The sequence below is a fragment of the Microcebus murinus genome, chromosome 18 (assembly GCF_040939455.1).
Source record: "Microcebus murinus isolate Inina chromosome 18, M.murinus_Inina_mat1.0, whole genome shotgun sequence".
NCBI lineage: Eukaryota > Metazoa > Chordata > Mammalia > Primates > Cheirogaleidae > Microcebus > Microcebus murinus.
In genome coordinates, this window is record NC_134121.1 from 1296812 (window position 1) to 1311408 (window position 14597).

A 14597-nucleotide genomic window follows, 5' to 3' on the forward strand; every position below is an offset into this window, starting at 1 on the left:
GCGGGGAGCGGCAGCCCAGCCGGCAGCCGCAGGGCCTCAGGGAAGACACCAGGCTGGGCCCCCGCGGCACAGCGGGGGCACGTCCCCCGCACTCACGCGACTTAGGGACGGCTGCTGGAGACTGCTGCGGCCACCCTGCTGCCGGGTTTCTGGAGGGCTTCCTGGAAGCAGCGTCCACACCAAGCCCTTGGAAGGCCCAGGCGACGGAGGAGCCGGTCAGGCAGGGGCCGAGGACGGTGAGAGGCCGGGCGGGAAGGAGCGTGTCAGGCAGGGGCAGAGGACGGTGACCGGCCGGGCGGGGAGGAGCCGGTCAGGCGGGGGCCCAGGACAGTGACGGGCCTGGCCGGGGAGGAGTGCGTCAGGCAGGGGCAGAGGAGACGGGCTGGGTAAGGGTTAGGGTTACAGTTAGGGCACAATTCACAATCCCAAAGACGTGGAAGCGACCCGAGTGCCCATCCATCCAGGAGTGCATCAATAAAATGTGGCGCGTGGACACCACGGAGTGCCATTCGGCTGTGAGGAGCAGCGGTGAGAGGGCGCCTCTCGTGTTCTCCTGGCCAGAGCTGGAACCCGTTCCAGTAAGCCAAGTATCCCAAGAATGGACACACGAGCACCACGTGAGCGCGCTCACCAGCAAATTGGTACGAACGGATGGACGCCTAAGTGGACAGAGAGGAATCACCTTCATCGGGTGGGTGTCGGGCGGGCGGGTGGGGGGAGGGGAGGGGCATACACATCCATTAGGCATGGGGTGGGTGCGCACCGACTGGGGGATGGGCGCACTTGAAGCTCTGACCCGAGGGGGGAGGCTTGGAGAGGGCAAGGCACCCGACCTTAACATTGGTACCCCCACAATACGCTGGAACAACATGAGAGGTATATGAATAAGAACACAGGGGGGGCCGGGCGCGGTGGCTCACGCCTGTAATCCTAGCTCTCTGGGAGGCCGAGGCGGGCGGATTGCTCCAGGTCAGGAGTTCGAAACCAGCCTGAGCAAGAGCGAGACCCCGTCTCTACTAAAAATAGAAAGAAATTAATTGGCCAACTAATATATATAGAAAAACACAGCCGGGCGTGGTGGTGCATGCCTGTAGTCCCAACTACTCGGGAGGCTGAGGCAGCAGGATTGCTTGAGCCCGGAGATTGAGGTTGCTGTGAGCTAGGCTGACGCCATGGCACTCACTCTAGCCTGGGCAGCAAAACGAGACTCTGTCTCAAAAAAAAAAAAAAAAAGAACACAGGGGGGAGGGCGGCACGGGCAACACATGTCACCTGAATACTTGTACTCCCATCATCTGCTTGAAAAGAGAGAGAAAAGAAAATGCAATCCTAGAGGTAAGAGACACTTTTTAAAAATAATGAATCCGAAGAGAAAAGTAAAAGGAGGCCTGTGGAGCAGGTCTGGGTGTGACTCCGGATCCCCCAACATCAGGTGCCACCACCAAAGATTCCTGCGTGTAGCCCATAGAACCCCAAAAGCAACGGGACGAGTTCTGGTCACATACTCCCTCAAAATGACATCCTGGCCTTCTTCTGGAACTCCCTCCCCTCTCAGACTCTCAAGGTTTCCTCCAGCGTGTCGGTTCCCACAGAGCAGACCTTTGGTCTGAGACCTGACAGTCTAGATGCCACGCATGCTGCCGCGTGGCGGCGGTGTCGCGGCTTGGGACAAGAGGAGGCCCCACGGTGCGGGCTGGGGCGCCAGGCACCGCGCGGGCGCTGAGGGTGGGGGTGACCCCCACCCCGGGCCGCCGCCTCGCTCCCAGAAAGGGGACAGAACAAGAGGCAAGAAAAAAAAAAAAAAAGCAGCAGCCTGTGGCACCCGGTATTCCCAGGCGGTCTCCCATCCAAGTACTAACCAGGCCCGACCCTGCTTAGCTTCCGAGACCAGACGAGATCGGGGGCGTTCAGGGTGGTGTGGCCCTAGACCGCGGCGGAGGGCGCCCCTGCCCCGCTCGAGAAGCCGAGCCTCTCTGGGCTTCCCCGCCGCCGCCTCCCGCCCCAGGCCCCGCGCCGGGCCGGGCCGGGCCGGTTGAGTTCGCCGGCCGGGTCCCGCTGGCTCCCAGGGACGGGGGTGATGGGCGGGGCGGGGCGGGGCGGGGCGGGGTGGGGGGCTGTCTCTCTATACACACACACACACACTCACACTCACTCACACTCACACAAGATGCGCCTCCACGGCTGGACTCGCCAAGGTGGAGCCCTCCCAGCCCCCCTCGTCTCCTCGCCCGGCCTCCTTCACCTACCCGCTGCCCACCCCCAGCGCGTCGCTGCCGCTGACTGCGCACGCGCGGGACGCTCGCCCTTTGACCCCAGCCAGGGGCCGCCCTCCCCCACAACCCCTTTCAGCTGCGCCCCCCCCTCGCCCTGTGGGTGGGCTGCCGCCTATTCCCCCCGGGCCAGGGCTGGGGCACAGCCAGTGTATGGGGCGTCTCTCTCTGGGGATGTGTCCCATGGGTGGGGTGGGGTGGCGTGGTTTGGGGGGCGCTGAAGAAATCAGTCCCCTCCATCTCCTACCTCTGGAAAACGCCCAAGCCCGTGGAGAACTGCCGGCACCGCTTCGTGGGGGCCGGGACCCTCCTCCGTGTCCTCCTGTGGCCCAGTCCAAGGGGCCTGGGCCTGGCCGGGGCTGCATTGGACCCCGACCACCCTGGCGTGTGGACTCGCTAAAAATCGGCCATTAGATATTGGATTCCAGCTTCCTGGAGGTCATTTCACTAATGAGTGCACCGGAAAGAGTTTCCTAATCCATCTGTGAGGGTGGCAACTGAAAGAGAATTTTAAAGCTGACAGAATAGGCGAGGGAAGGCATAGGAGATTTCCACACCCAGCAAGGAAGACTTTCCCGAAATGGAAGAAAGAAACGAGCAAACAGAGACACCGGTAGCCCGCCCGGAAAAGAGTCTGCCCCTGAGAGAAAGCACCCTGACCAGGTTCACCCGTGGGTGGGTGGCGAGCCAGCGGCATTCAGAAGAGCGAGGCCCGCAGTCTGTGCGGAAGACACCTGCGCTCGGGTGTGTGTGACGGCGGTGTGTGTGGCGGCGCGATTCACAAGCAGCTCTAGATGTTAAACCAAGGAGAAGCCAGGGAGTTCCCAACGCCCCAGGTGTCCTCAGCCCACGACTGGCTGCTGTGGGAATGCGAAGCCCGGCTCCTTGTCTCAGAGCGGGGTTCCCAGGAGGATCAGGCTGAAGCTGGGACTTGGCCTCAAAGTGTCCCCTCGCATGGCCACCCCCTTCCCCTTCCTGCTCCTCTACTCCTGGTGCCCCTCCATCCAGGGGCCAGACCTTAAAGAGTCACCGCAAGAGAATCCTGGTCCCAAAGGAGCATTCTGGGGGACCGGTGCTGAGAGAGGTTGTGGGCATGGCCCGCTGGGGCTCTGCCCGACCCAGGGCTGAGAGATGCCACCTCCCAGCTCTGGGTCCCTGCAGGAAGTGTTGGCAAGCACAGGGCCGGTCCTCCAAAGGCCCAGGTGCAGGGAGCCAAGGCCAAGCAGCCTGTGGAAGAAGCCACTTGCCGTGCCACCCCGGGAACAGGACTGCAGGCCCCGGCCCTTCCCACCTCCTCCTCCTCCTCCTCCGCCCCGCACCCCCCCCCCCCGACATGGCACAGGGCTCAGAGACACCTCAGACTCTTGCTACCCAAAGTGCAAAGGGCATCAGTTGCTCCTCCAAACCCCCCGCCCAGCAGACCGCGTTGTCCAGCCAGCCCCCGGGCCTCCCTGGGGTGCCCAGCACAAAAGTGCAGACACCCACCGGACCCTCAGTCTCAGTTTTCGGAGGTTTTTGCCACTCTAAGGACCCGCAGGCCAGCTGGGCCTTCGGGCAGGACAGAGAGCCCCGGAATCCGACGTGGAGAGCTGCGTGTACGTCCGCATCAGGAGGCGGTCCCCACCTCCGCGGCTCTCCCCTTGCGGGGAGCGGCAGCCCAGCCGGCAGCCGCAGGGCCTCAGGGAAGACACCAGGCTGGGCCCCCGCGGCACAGCGGGGGCACGTCCCCCGCACTCACGCGACTTAGGGACGGCTGCTGGAGACTGCTGCGGCCACCCTGCTGCCGGGTTTCTGGAGGGCTTCCTGGAAGCAGCATCCACACCAAGCCCTTGGAAGGCCCAGGCGACGGAGGAGCCGGTCAGGCAGGGGCCGAGGACGGTGAGAGGCCGGGCGGGAAGGAGCGTGTCAGGCAGGGGCAGAGGACGGTGACCGGCCGGGCGGGGAGGAGCCGGTCAGGCGGGGGCCCAGGACAGTGACGGGCCTGGCCGGGGAGGAGTGCGTCAGGCAGGGGCAGAGGAGACGGGCTGGGTAAGGGTTAGGGTTACAGTTAGGGCACAATTCACAATCCCAAAGACGTGGAAGCGACCCGAGTGCCCATCCATCCAGGAGTGCATCAATAAAATGTGGCGCGTGGACACCACGGAGTGCCATTCGGCTGTGAGGAGCAGCGGTGAGAGGGCGCCTCTCGTGTTCTCCTGGCCAGAGCTGGAACCCGTTCCAGTAAGCCAAGTATCCCGAGAATGGACACACGAGCACCACGTGAGCGCGCTCACCAGCAAATTGGTACGAACGGATGGACGCCTAAGTGGACAGAGAGGAATCACCTTCATCGGGTGGGTGTCGGGCGGGTGGGGGGAGGGGAGGGGCATACACATCCATTAGGCATGGGGTGGGTGCGCACCGACTGGGGGATGGGCGCACTTGAAGCTCTGACCCGAGGGGGGAGGCTTGGAGAGGGCAAGGCACCCGACCTTAACATTGGTACCCCCACAATACGCTGGAACAACATGAGAGGTATATGAATAAGAACACAGGGGGGGCCGGGCGCGGTGGCTCACGCCTGTAATCCTAGCTCTCTGGGAGGCCGAGGCGGGCGGATTGCTCCAGGTCAGGAGTTCGAAACCAGCCTGAGCAAGAGCGAGACCCCGTCTCTACTAAAAATAGAAAGAAATTAATTGGCCAACTAATATATATAGAAAAACACAGCCGGGCGTGGTGGTGCATGCCTGTAGTCCCAACTACTCGGGAGGCTGAGGCAGCAGGATTGCTTGAGCCCGGAGATTGAGGTTGCTGTGAGCTAGGCTGACGCCATGGCACTCACTCTAGCCTGGGCAGCAAAACGAGACTCTGTCTCAAAAAAAAAAAAAAAAAGAACACAGGGGGGAGGGCGGCACGGGCAACACATGTCACCTGAATACTTGTACTCCCATCATCTGCTTGAAAAGAGAGAGAAAAGAAAATGCAATCCTAGAGGTAAGAGACACTTTTTAAAAATAATGAATCCGAAGAGAAAAGTAAAAGGAGGCCTGTGGAGCAGGTCTGGGTGTGACTCCGGATCCCCCAACATCAGGTGCCACCACCAAAGATTCCTGCGTGTAGCCCATAGAACCCCAAAAGCAACGGGACGAGTTCTGGTCACATACTCCCTCAAAATGACATCCTGGCCTTCTTCTGGAACTCCCTCCCCTCTCAGACTCTCAAGGTTTCCTCCAGCGTGTCGGTTCCCACAGAGCAGACCTTTGGTCTGAGACCTGACAGTCCAGATGCCACGCATGCTGCCGCGTGGCGGCGGTGTCGCGGCTTGGGACAAGAGGAGGCCCCACGGTGCGGGCTGGGGCGCCAGGCACCGCGCGGGCGCTGAGGGTGGGGGTGACCCCCACCCCGGGCCGCCGCCTCGCTCCCAGAAAGGGGACAGAACAAGAGGCAAGAAAAAAAAAAAAAAAGCAGCAGCCTGTGGCACCCGGTATTCCCAGGCGGTCTCCCATCCAAGTACTAACCAGGCCCGACCCTGCTTAGCTTCCGAGACCAGACGAGATCGGGGGCGTTCAGGGTGGTGTGGCCCTAGACGGCGGCGGAGGGCGCCCCTGCCCCGCTCGAGAAGCCGAGCCTCTCTGGGCTTCCCCGCCGCCGCCTCCCGCCCCAGGCCCCGCGCCGGGCCGGGCCGGGCCGGTTGAGTTCGCCGGCCGGGTCCCGCTGGCTCCCAGGGACGGGGGTGATGGGCGGGGCGGGGCGGGGCGGGGCGGGGTGGGGGGCTGTCTCTCTATACACACACACACACACTCACACTCACTCACACTCACACAAGATGCGCCTCCACGGCTGGACTCGCCAAGGTGGAGCCCTCCCAGCCCCCCTCGTCTCCTCGCCCGGCCTCCTTCACCTACCCGCTGCCCACCCCCAGCGCGTCGCTGCCGCTGACTGCGCACGCGCGGGACGCTCGCCCTTTGACCCCAGCCAGGGGCCGCCCTCCCCCACAACCCCTTTCAGCTGCGCCCCCCCCTCGCCCTGTGGGTGGGCTGCCGCCTATTCCCCCGGGCCAGGGCTGGGGCACAGCCAGTGTATGGGGCGTCTCTCTCTGGGGATGTGTCCCATGGGTGGGGTGGGGTGGCGTGGTTTGGGGGGCGCTGAAGAAATCAGTCCCCTCCATCTCCTACCTCTGGAAAACGCCCAAGCCCGTGGAGAACTGCCGGCACCGCTTCGTGGGGGCCGGGACCCTCCTCCGTGTCCTCCTGTGGCCCAGTCCAAGGGGCCTGGGCCTGGCCGGGGCTGCATTGGACCCCGACCACCCTGGCGTGTGGACTCGCTAAAAATCGGCCATTAGATATTGGATTCCAGCTTCCTGGAGGTCATTTCACTAATGAGTGCACCGGAAAGAGTTTCCTAATCCATCTGTGAGGGTGGCAACTGAAAGAGAATTTTAAAGCTGACAGAATAGGCGAGGGAAGGCATAGGAGATTTCCACACCCAGCAAGGAAGACTTTCCCGAAATGGAAGAAAGAAACGAGCAAACAGAGACACCGGTAGCCCGCCCGGAAAAGAGTCTGCCCCTGAGAGAAAGCACCCTGACCAGGTTCACCCGTGGGTGGGTGGCGAGCCAGCGGCATTCAGAAGAGCGAGGCCCGCAGTCTGTGCGGAAGACACCTGCGCTCGGGTGTGTGTGGCGGCGGTGTGTGTGGCGGCGCGATTCACAAGCAGCTCTAGATGTTAAACCAAGGAGAAGCCAGGGAGTTCCCAACGCCCCAGGTGTCCTCAGCCCACGACTGGCTGCTGTGGGAATGCGAAGCCCGGCTCCTTGTCTCAGAGCGGGGTTCCCAGGAGGATCAGGCTGAAGCTGGGACTTGGCCTCAAAGTGTCCCCTCGCATAGCCACCCCCTTCCCCTTCCTGCTCCTCTACTCCTGGTGCCCCTCCATCCAGGGGCCAGACCTTAAAGAGTCACCGCAAGAGAATCCTGGTCCCAAAGGAGCCTTCTGGGGGACCGGTGCTGAGAGAGGTTGTGGGCATGGCCCGCTGGGGCTCTGCCCGACCCAGGGCTGAGAGATGCCACCTCCCAGCTCTGGGTCCCTGCAGGAAGTGTTGGCAAGCACAGGGCCGGTCCTCCAAAGGCCCAGGTGCAGGGAGCCCAGGCCAAGCAGCCTGTGGAAGAAGCCACTTGCCGTGCCACCCCGGGAACAGGACTGCAGGCCCCGGCCCTTCCCACCTCCTCCTCCTCCTCCTCCGCCCCGCACCCCCCCCCCCGACATGGCACAGGGCTCAGAGACACCTCAGACTCTTGCTACCCAAAGTGCAAAGGGCATCAGTTGCTCCTCCAAACCCCCCGCCCAGCAGACCGCGTTGTCCAGCCAGCCCCCGGGCCTCCCTGGGGTGCCCAGCACAAAAGTGCAGACACCCACCGGACCCTCAGTCTCAGTTTTCGGAGGTTTTTGCCACTCTAAGGACCCGCAGGCCAGCTGGGCCTTCGGGCAGGACAGAGAGCCCCGGAATCCGACGTGGAGAGCTGCGTGTACGTCCGCATCAGGAGGCGGTCCCCACCTCCGCGGCTCTCCCCTTGCGGGGAGCGGCAGCCCAGCCGGCAGCCGCAGGGCCTCAGGGAAGACACCAGGCTGGGCCCCCGCGGCACAGCGGGGGCACGTCCCCCGCACTCACGCGACTTAGGGACGGCTGCTGGAGACTGCTGCGGCCACCCTGCTGCCGGGTTTCTGGAGGGCTTCCTGGAAGCAGCATCCACACCAAGCCCTTGGAAGGCCCAGGCGACGGAGGAGCCGGTCAGGCAGGGGCCGAGGACGGTGAGAGGCCGGGCGGGAAGGAGCGTGTCAGGCAGGGGCAGAGGACGGTGACCGGCCGGGCGGGGAGGAGCCGGTCAGGCGGGGGCCCAGGACAGTGACGGGCCTGGCCGGGGAGGAGTGCGTCAGGCAGGGGCAGAGGAGACGGGCTGGGTAAGGGTTAGGGTTACAGTTAGGGCACAATTCACAATCCCAAAGACGTGGAAGCGACCCGAGTGCCCATCCATCCAGGAGTGCATCAATAAAATGTGGCGCGTGGACACCACGGAGTGCCATTCGGCTGTGAGGAGCAGCGGTGAGAGGGCGCCTCTCGTGTTCTCCTGGCCAGAGCTGGAACCCGTTCCAGTAAGCCAAGTATCCCGAGAATGGACACACGAGCACCACGTGAGCGCGCTCACCAGCAAATTGGTACGAACGGATGGACGCCTAAGTGGACAGAGAGGAATCACCTTCATCGGGTGGGTGTCGGGCGGGTGGGGGGAGGGGAGGGGCATACACATCCATTAGGCATGGGGTGGGTGCGCACCGACTGGGGGATGGGCGCACTTGAAGCTCTGACCCGAGGGGGGAGGCTTGGAGAGGGCAAGGCACCCGACCTTAACATTGGTACCCCCACAATACGCTGGAACAACATGAGAGGTATATGAATAAGAACACAGGGGGGGCCGGGCGCGGTGGCTCACGCCTGTAATCCTAGCTCTCTGGGAGGCCGAGGCGGGCGGATTGCTCCAGGTCAGGAGTTCGAAACCAGCCTGAGCAAGAGCGAGACCCCGTCTCTACTAAAAATAGAAAGAAATTAATTGGCCAACTAATATATATAGAAAAACACAGCCGGGCGTGGTGGTGCATGCCTGTAGTCCCAACTACTCGGGAGGCTGAGGCAGCAGGATTGCTTGAGCCCGGAGATTGAGGTTGCTGTGAGCTAGGCTGACGCCATGGCACTCACTCTAGCCTGGGCAGCAAAACGAGACTCTGTCTCAAAAAAAAAAAAAAAAAGAACACAGGGGGGAGGGCGGCACGGGCAACACATGTCACCTGAATACTTGTACTCCCATCATCTGCTTGAAAAGAGAGAGAAAAGAAAATGCAATCCTAGAGGTAAGAGACACTTTTTAAAAATAATGAATCCGAAGAGAAAAGTAAAAGGAGGCCTGTGGAGCAGGTCTGGGTGTGACTCCGGATCCCCCAACATCAGGTGCCACCACCAAAGATTCCTGCGTGTAGCCCATAGAACCCCAAAAGCAACGGGACGAGTTCTGGTCACATACTCCCTCAAAATGACATCCTGGCCTTCTTCTGGAACTCCCTCCCCTCTCAGACTCTCAAGGTTTCCTCCAGCGTGTCGGTTCCCACAGAGCAGACCTTTGGTCTGAGACCTGACAGTCCAGATGCCACGCATGCTGCCGCGTGGCGGCGGTGTCGCGGCTTGGGACAAGAGGAGGCCCCACGGTGCGGGCTGGGGCGCCAGGCACCGCGCGGGCGCTGAGGGTGGGGGTGACCCCCACCCCGGGCCGCCGCCTCGCTCCCAGAAAGGGGACAGAACAAGAGGCAAGAAAAAAAAAAAAAAAGCAGCAGCCTGTGGCACCCGGTATTCCCAGGCGGTCTCCCATCCAAGTACTAACCAGGCCCGACCCTGCTTAGCTTCCGAGACCAGACGAGATCGGGGGCGTTCAGGGTGGTGTGGCCCTAGACGGCGGCGGAGGGCGCCCCTGCCCCGCTCGAGAAGCCGAGCCTCTCTGGGCTTCCCCGCCGCCGCCTCCCGCCCCAGGCCCCGCGCCGGGCCGGGCCGGGCCGGTTGAGTTCGCCGGCCGGGTCCCGCTGGCTCCCAGGGACGGGGGTGATGGGCGGGGCGGGGCGGGGCGGGGCGGGGTGGGGGGCTGTCTCTCTATACACACACACACACACTCACACTCACTCACACTCACACAAGATGCGCCTCCACGGCTGGACTCGCCAAGGTGGAGCCCTCCCAGCCCCCCTCGTCTCCTCGCCCGGCCTCCTTCACCTACCCGCTGCCCACCCCCAGCGCGTCGCTGCCGCTGACTGCGCACGCGCGGGACGCTCGCCCTTTGACCCCAGCCAGGGGCCGCCCTCCCCCACAACCCCTTTCAGCTGCGCCCCCCCCTCGCCCTGTGGGTGGGCTGCCGCCTATTCCCCCGGGCCAGGGCTGGGGCACAGCCAGTGTATGGGGCGTCTCTCTCTGGGGATGTGTCCCATGGGTGGGGTGGGGTGGCGTGGTTTGGGGGGCGCTGAAGAAATCAGTCCCCTCCATCTCCTACCTCTGGAAAACGCCCAAGCCCGTGGAGAACTGCCGGCACCGCTTCGTGGGGGCCGGGACCCTCCTCCGTGTCCTCCTGTGGCCCAGTCCAAGGGGCCTGGGCCTGGCCGGGGCTGCATTGGACCCCGACCACCCTGGCGTGTGGACTCGCTAAAAATCGGCCATTAGATATTGGATTCCAGCTTCCTGGAGGTCATTTCACTAATGAGTGCACCGGAAAGAGTTTCCTAATCCATCTGTGAGGGTGGCAACTGAAAGAGAATTTTAAAGCTGACAGAATAGGCGAGGGAAGGCATAGGAGATTTCCACACCCAGCAAGGAAGACTTTCCCGAAATGGAAGAAAGAAACGAGCAAACAGAGACACCGGTAGCCCGCCCGGAAAAGAGTCTGCCCCTGAGAGAAAGCACCCTGACCAGGTTCACCCGTGGGTGGGTGGCGAGCCAGCGGCATTCAGAAGAGCGAGGCCCGCAGTCTGTGCGGAAGACACCTGCGCTCGGGTGTGTGTGGCGGCGGTGTGTGTGGCGGCGCGATTCACAAGCAGCTCTAGATGTTAAACCAAGGAGAAGCCAGGGAGTTCCCAACGCCCCAGGTGTCCTCAGCCCACGACTGGCTGCTGTGGGAATGCGAAGCCCGGCTCCTTGTCTCAGAGCGGGGTTCCCAGGAGGATCAGGCTGAAGCTGGGACTTGGCCTCAAAGTGTCCCCTCGCATAGCCACCCCCTTCCCCTTCCTGCTCCTCTACTCCTGGTGCCCCTCCATCCAGGGGCCAGACCTTAAAGAGTCACCGCAAGAGAATCCTGGTCCCAAAGGAGCCTTCTGGGGGACCGGTGCTGAGAGAGGTTGTGGGCATGGCCCGCTGGGGCTCTGCCCGACCCAGGGCTGAGAGATGCCACCTCCCAGCTCTGGGTCCCTGCAGGAAGTGTTGGCAAGCACAGGGCCGGTCCTCCAAAGGCCCAGGTGCAGGGAGCCCAGGCCAAGCAGCCTGTGGAAGAAGCCACTTGCCGTGCCACCCCGGGAACAGGACTGCAGGCCCCGGCCCTTCCCACCTCCTCCTCCTCCTCCTCCGCCCCGCACCCCCCCCCCCGACATGGCACAGGGCTCAGAGACACCTCAGACTCTTGCTACCCAAAGTGCAAAGGGCATCAGTTGCTCCTCCAAACCCCCCGCCCAGCAGACCGCGTTGTCCAGCCAGCCCCCGGGCCTCCCTGGGGTGCCCAGCACAAAAGTGCAGACACCCACCGGACCCTCAGTCTCAGTTTTCGGAGGTTTTTGCCACTCTAAGGACCCGCAGGCCAGCTGGGCCTTCGGGCAGGACAGAGAGCCCCGGAATCCGACGTGGAGAGCTGCGTGTACGTCCGCATCAGGAGGCGGTCCCCACCTCCGCGGCTCTCCCCTTGCGGGGAGCGGCAGCCCAGCCGGCAGCCGCAGGGCCTCAGGGAAGACACCAGGCTGGGCCCCCGCGGCACAGCGGGGGCACGTCCCCCGCACTCACGCGACTTAGGGACGGCTGCTGGAGACTGCTGCGGCCACCCTGCTGCCGGGTTTCTGGAGGGCTTCCTGGAAGCAGCATCCACACCAAGCCCTTGGAAGGCCCAGGCGACGGAGGAGCCGGTCAGGCAGGGGCCGAGGACGGTGAGAGGCCGGGCGGGAAGGAGCGTGTCAGGCAGGGGCAGAGGACGGTGACCGGCCGGGCGGGGAGGAGCCGGTCAGGCGGGGGCCCAGGACAGTGACGGGCCTGGCCGGGGAGGAGTGCGTCAGGCAGGGGCAGAGGAGACGGGCTGGGTAAGGGTTAGGGTTACAGTTAGGGCACAATTCACAATCCCAAAGACGTGGAAGCGACCCGAGTGCCCATCCATCCAGGAGTGCATCAATAAAATGTGGCGCGTGGACACCACGGAGTGCCATTCGGCTGTGAGGAGCAGCGGTGAGAGGGCGCCTCTCGTGTTCTCCTGGCCAGAGCTGGAACCCGTTCCAGTAAGCCAAGTATCCCGAGAATGGACACACGAGCACCACGTGAGCGCGCTCACCAGCAAATTGGTACGAACGGATGGACGCCTAAGTGGACAGAGAGGAATCACCTTCATCGGGTGGGTGTCGGGCGGGTGGGGGGAGGGGAGGGGCATACACATCCATTAGGCATGGGGTGGGTGCGCACCGACTGGGGGATGGGCGCACTTGAAGCTCTGACCCGAGGGGGGAGGCTTGGAGAGGGCAAGGCACCCGACCTTAACATTGGTACCCCCACAATACGCTGGAACAACATGAGAGGTATATGAATAAGAACACAGGGGGGGCCGGGCGCGGTGGCTCACGCCTGTAATCCTAGCTCTCTGGGAGGCCGAGGCGGGCGGATTGCTCCAGGTCAGGAGTTCGAAACCAGCCTGAGCAAGAGCGAGACCCCGTCTCTACTAAAAATAGAAAGAAATTAATTGGCCAACTAATATATATAGAAAAACACAGCCGGGCGTGGTGGTGCATGCCTGTAGTCCCAACTACTCGGGAGGCTGAGGCAGCAGGATTGCTTGAGCCCGGAGATTGAGGTTGCTGTGAGCTAGGCTGACGCCATGGCACTCACTCTAGCCTGGGCAGCAAAACGAGACTCTGTCTCAAAAAAAAAAAAAAAAAGAACACAGGGGGGAGGGCGGCACGGGCAACACATGTCACCTGAATACTTGTACTCCCATCATCTGCTTGAAAAGAGAGAGAAAAGAAAATGCAATCCTAGAGGTAAGAGACACTTTTTAAAAATAATGAATCCGAAGAGAAAAGTAAAAGGAGGCCTGTGGAGCAGGTCTGGGTGTGACTCCGGATCCCCCAACATCAGGTGCCACCACCAAAGATTCCTGCGTGTAGCCCATAGAACCCCAAAAGCAACGGGACGAGTTCTGGTCACATACTCCCTCAAAATGACATCCTGGCCTTCTTCTGGAACTCCCTCCCCTCTCAGACTCTCAAGGTTTCCTCCAGCGTGTCGGTTCCCACAGAGCAGACCTTTGGTCTGAGACCTGACAGTCCAGATGCCACGCATGCTGCCGCGTGGCGGCGGTGTCGCGGCTTGGGACAAGAGGAGGCCCCACGGTGCGGGCTGGGGCGCCAGGCACCGCGCGGGCGCTGAGGGTGGGGGTGACCCCCACCCCGGGCCGCCGCCTCGCTCCCAGAAAGGGGACAGAACAAGAGGCAAGAAAAAAAAAAAAAAGCAGCAGCCTGTGGCACCCGGTATTCCCAGGCGGTCTCCCATCCAAGTACTAACCAGGCCCGACCCTGCTTAGCTTCCGAGACCAGACGAGATCGGGGGCGTTCAGGGTGGTGTGGCCCTAGACCGCGGCGGAGGGCGCCCCTGCCCCGCTCGAGAAGCCGAGCCTCTCTGGGCTTCCCCGCCGCCGCCTCCCGCCCCAGGCCCCGCGCCGGGCCGGGCCGGGCCGGTTGAGTTCGCCGGCCGGGTCCCGCTGGCTCCCAGGGACGGGGGTGATGGGCGGGGCGGGGCGGGGCGGGGCGGGGTGGGGGGCTGTCTCTCTATACACACACACACACACTCACACTCACTCACACTCACACAAGATGCGCCTCCACGGCTGGACTCGCCAAGGTGGAGCCCTCCCAGCCCCCCTCGTCTCCTCGCCCGGCCTCCTTCACCTACCCGCTGCCCACCCCCAGCGCGTCGCTGCCGCTGACTGCGCACGCGCGGGACGCTCGCCCTTTGACCCCAGCCAGGGGCCGCCCTCCCCCACAACCCCTTTCAGCTGCGCCCCCCCCTCGCCCTGTGGGTGGGCTGCCGCCTATTCCCCCCGGGCCAGGGCTGGGGCACAGCCAGTGTATGGGGCGTCTCTCTCTGGGGATGTGTCCCATGGGTGGGGTGGGGTGGCGTGGTTTGGGGGGCGCTGAAGAAATCAGTCCCCTCCATCTCCTACCTCTGGAAAACGCCCAAGCCCGTGGAGAACTGCCGGCACCGCTTCGTGGGGGCCGGGACCCTCCTCCGTGTCCTCCTGTGGCCCAGTCCAAGGGGCCTGGGCCTGGCCGGGGCTGCATTGGACCCCGACCACCCTGGCGTGTGGACTCGCTAAAAATCGGCCATTAGATATTGGATTCCAGCTTCCTGGAGGTCATTTCACTAATGAGTGCACCGGAAAGAGTTTCCTAATCCATCTGTGAGGGTGGCAACTGAAAGAGAATTTTAAAGCTGACAGAATAGGCGAGGGAAGGCATAGGAGATTTCCACACCCAGCAAGGAAGACTTTCCCGAAATGGAAGAAAGAAACGAGCAAACAGAGA

The 14597-nt window shown here is 62.9% G+C and overlaps 4 non-coding genes across 4 annotated transcripts; all 4 read right to left on the reverse strand.

Moving 5' to 3' along the window:
• Window positions 1-1810: 1810 nt before the first annotated feature.
• Window positions 1811-1929, reverse strand: LOC142862368 (5S ribosomal RNA). Its single transcript, XR_012913426.1, has one exon. It is a non-coding gene; the product is annotated as a 5S ribosomal RNA (ribosomal RNA).
• Window positions 1930-5718: 3789 nt separating this feature from the next.
• LOC142862369 (5S ribosomal RNA) lies at window positions 5719-5837 on the reverse strand. Its single transcript, XR_012913427.1, has one exon. It is a non-coding gene; the product is annotated as a 5S ribosomal RNA (ribosomal RNA).
• A 3787-nt stretch (window positions 5838-9624) lies between these two features.
• On the reverse strand, window positions 9625-9743 carry LOC142862370 (5S ribosomal RNA). Its single transcript, XR_012913428.1, has one exon. It is a non-coding gene; the product is annotated as a 5S ribosomal RNA (ribosomal RNA).
• A 3786-nt stretch (window positions 9744-13529) lies between these two features.
• LOC142862371 (5S ribosomal RNA) lies at window positions 13530-13648 on the reverse strand. Its single transcript, XR_012913429.1, has one exon. It is a non-coding gene; the product is annotated as a 5S ribosomal RNA (ribosomal RNA).
• Window positions 13649-14597: the final 949 nt, after the last annotated feature.